Here is a 3,423-nt window from a genome sequence, read left to right as displayed (position 1 = left end):
CCCCCCCCCCACACACACACACTTTGACCTTAGAATACTAAAATGTACGTCTATTCTTAGAGAGAGATACATCAGGTCTGATGGTGCCTGGAAAAGTCATGTGGCTGCCGTGACCTCAGCAGACACCCAGGATGGACACAGCAGCTCCAGAAGCCTGGGCTCAAAGAGAACTTGAAAGTTAGATAGAGGTAAAGCTGGCAAAATGAAGCAACTGACAAAGTCCACTACTGTCCGGCAGAGGGAGCATTTTGCACTTGAGGCTCTGGAGGTGGGGTGGATGGGGGAAGTCAGGGCAGGTTTAGGTTTATGCATGGGGCGGGGGTGGGGGGGTGGGGGGTGGTTCTGTAGAAGTAAGCACATAAAGGCGCCTGGGTTCTAAGGGCTCACATTCAACAAGCCTTTGGACTGGATTATTCAGGTCTTCAAGAACCTCTAGGAGCCTTGAAAAAAACTACAAGAGGGCCCTGGAATGTATACAACCCCACATTCTATTTGCTATATAGCGGGCCTCAAGAATCCAGAGAGATGGTGATTCTAAAGGGAAAACTAATGGTTTATGGGACCTCGCTAGTGGTGTGGGTTCTGTAGGACCCTGCCTTGATCTATGAGAAGCCTATGTTTATGTTAAAAGCCCGGTCTCTGAGAAAGGCTTCCTGAAACCTGGAAGGTATGTAAGATCTTATTGACCTATGTAACGTGGCGGGTCTTCAAGAGCCCTAAATCTTCTGTGGGACGTGGCTGATCTACACGGGCGCTCAATAATTCTGCAACTGTGGCAGTGTGGGTGGCAGGGAAGACGTGTGGGGCCAGGTTCTCGGCAGCCAAGGGCTGCCTATCTCACCTGTCGGATGGGAAGAGAAGCAAGCCACTGCAGCCTCAGGAACCGAAGCCTCGGCGCTCGAGCTCCAGGTTCCCCCACCCGTGCCGCAGAGTCGCTCTAGCCGAGCCAGAGGCCGCCTTGGCGTCCAGCTCCACTCCTCCCTCCGGCCGCTCTAGCCCGCCGCCTACCACTCTCCGGCCTCGGCAACTCCACTCCTCTTGACGGCTGGTCTATCGCTACACGGCGCCACGCTGGCCCGATAGGGCCGCTCTGGTCGGCCTTGGAGGACCCTCGTTTCCGTATCTCGACTGCCTCTGTCACTCTCCCGGGCCCCGCCCCCCTTGCAGGAGTGGTGGATGGTTCCAGCGCCAGGTTAGGGCTCAATCTCTGAAAAACTTCAAGTCGCTCAGATCCTAAGTACCTATCTGGACCTCGCGTGGGCTCTTCCTACCTTGTCTACCCCCCCATTAAATTCCAAATGCTTGTATACCCACTCCTTCTGTCACCACTGTCAACTCCTCCCGCTGTAATTGGAAAGAAAAAACACCCCCCCACACACACACACAAAACAAAAGCATAAAACACTCATGCGCTCGAGCACATATTTCCTTCTGAGAGACTAACCTGCAAAAAGCAATGACTTCCCTTTAGGCCTCAGTCTTCCCATCTGTTCAATGCGGATATGTTTCCGGTTCTCTTCCCTACAGTCATCTCCCATTGTATAATTAATAACACAGAGAGGGTAAGAAAGAAAAAAAATTTTGGAGAAGTTTTTAACGCTCTGTAACTCTCGGCTCCAAAATGGTCTGCAGAGATATTTGTTTATTTTAGGGAGCTCTAATCAAACATATCCATGATTGCAGGGACAGCGCTTTACAGGAAACAGCTTCGAGTTCAAGTCCCAGCTGCTATGTCCCTACCACAAAGCAATCCGACTCCCTGGGCCTCAGTTTCCCTGCTGATTAAATGAGTGTTAAGGTTTTGCGCTGGGAGCATGGATCCCAGCTTAGTTCATCTCTAACTATTGTGCACTCGACAAATGCTCTCTCTGTTTCTCTCTCTCTCTCTCTCTCTCTCTCTCTCTCTCTCTCTCTCTGTTTTTCTCTATCTCTCTGTCTCTGTCTCTCTGTCTCTGTCTGGCTCTTTCTCTCTCTGTCTCTCTGTCTCTGTCTCTTTCTTTCTCTGTCTCTCTCTGTCTGGCTCTCTGTCTCTGTCTCTCTCTGTCTCTGTTTTGTTTTTTTTTCCTTTTGAGGCAGGGTCACGCTAGGTCGCCCAAGCTGACCTCGAACTCAAGGCAATCCTTCTGTCTCCGCTTCCCAATTTCTGGGATGACAGGCGTGAGCCACCGTGCCGGGTTTTCTCTTTGCTCTTTGACAGATGAGAAAACCGAGACCAGAGAAAGGCGACTGCAGGTTCACTGGGCATCCCCCCCCCCCGGAGGCCCTCGGCGCCCGGTCCCCACCCTGCTCCTCCCCCGGCGGCGGAGGGGGGAGGAGGCCGGGCGGGGCCAGGGACGGTGTACCTGGTGTCCGCGCGGGGAGGTGACCGGCGGGGCGCCCGAGGTCGGGCTCGGCGATCCCGGGCCCGGCGTCCCGACTCCGGCTTCCTGGCTCTGGCGGGCAGGAAGTCGGGGCGTTTTTCCGGAGCCCCCGCCCGCCGCCCCTCCTCGCTTCCTGCCCGCGCCCCGTGCCCGCCCGGCACCTCGGCTTCCTTCCCCTTCTCGCCGCCCGCGCGGCTCCTCCTTTCCCCGCGGGCGCGGCCCCACCCGGTCGCGCCCGGCCCCCTTTCGCCTTTGTCCGCCTCTGCCGCCCTCCCTGCTGCTGCCCAGCTCCTGACCTGCCCCTTACTTTCTCTTTCTCTTAGTTTGAGACAAGGCCTTGCAATGTAGCCCTTGCTGGTCTCGAACTTGTTGTGTAGAGCGAGCTGGATTCGAACTCAGAGAGATGTCTTTGCCTCTGGAGTACAGAGATTAAAGCTAAAAGTGTGTGCCTCTACCCTGGTCTCATTTTTTTCACAGCTCGCAGGTTTTCGAAGGGCCCCCCGACTGTGTGCCCGCAAGGCCAGGGGTCCATCCAGCACTCCGCTCTCTGGCCTTTGCTGCTTCATCCTGCTGCAGCTCCTCTGTGCCTTGATCACTTTGGGCCCATTCCTTGCTGTTGGCTCTGCCTCTCATCCTCTGAGATTTCTGGCTTTGTCCTTTCCCCCAACTCTTATTATCCCCAGGCTCAGGTTAGCCATTTTGTATCTGCTTCTTCCTTTGGCTTCTATCTCTGCATCCCTGAGTCTCCTCTTTGCCTCCTGTCCTTTAACAACCTGAGTCTGCTCTTCCCATCCCAGTGACTGTCACAACACTCTAGATCTCTCCATCATCCCTAGGTTCTTGACAGAAACTCTCCAAATCTGCCTATGCAAGTGGACCCGGGAGGGAATTAGGTCCCACTCCAGGAAATAAAAGGAGCTTAAATTTGTGTAAAAATTTGGTAACACCCGAGCTGGTTCTCCCTTGCTTAGGGACATTCGGAGGGTGAGGCCCTATAAAGGAGATAAACCAGCATTTCAATTGGGGTGGGGACTTCCCCAAGAGACTTCCTGTTATTTGGGGG

General features: G+C 54.4%; 1 protein-coding gene across 14 annotated transcripts in view; it reads right to left on the bottom strand.

The window, feature by feature from the left end:
- Arhgef1 (Rho guanine nucleotide exchange factor 1) overlaps positions 1 to 2,486 on the bottom strand; it is a 24,332-nt gene extending 21,846 nt beyond the window's left edge. For 6 of the 14 annotated variants that reach the window (XM_031385695.1, XM_031385696.1, XM_031385697.1 and 3 more), the window contains exon 1: positions 2,343 to 2,448. The gene's annotated coding sequence lies outside the window, so the exon portion shown is untranslated. Of the gene's footprint in view, positions 1 to 841; positions 1,424 to 1,444; positions 1,532 to 2,342 lie in introns of those variants that run through there. The other 8 variants (XM_031385699.1, XM_031385698.1, XM_031385703.1 and 5 more) reach the window with 6 other exon arrangements.
- Between the last annotated feature and the right edge of the window lie 937 nt (positions 2,487 to 3,423).

This window comes from Mastomys coucha, unplaced genomic scaffold (genome assembly GCF_008632895.1).
Source record: "Mastomys coucha isolate ucsf_1 unplaced genomic scaffold, UCSF_Mcou_1 pScaffold21, whole genome shotgun sequence".
Lineage (NCBI taxonomy): Eukaryota > Metazoa > Chordata > Mammalia > Rodentia > Muridae > Mastomys > Mastomys coucha.
This window is presented reverse-complemented; position numbering and strand designations above follow the sequence as displayed.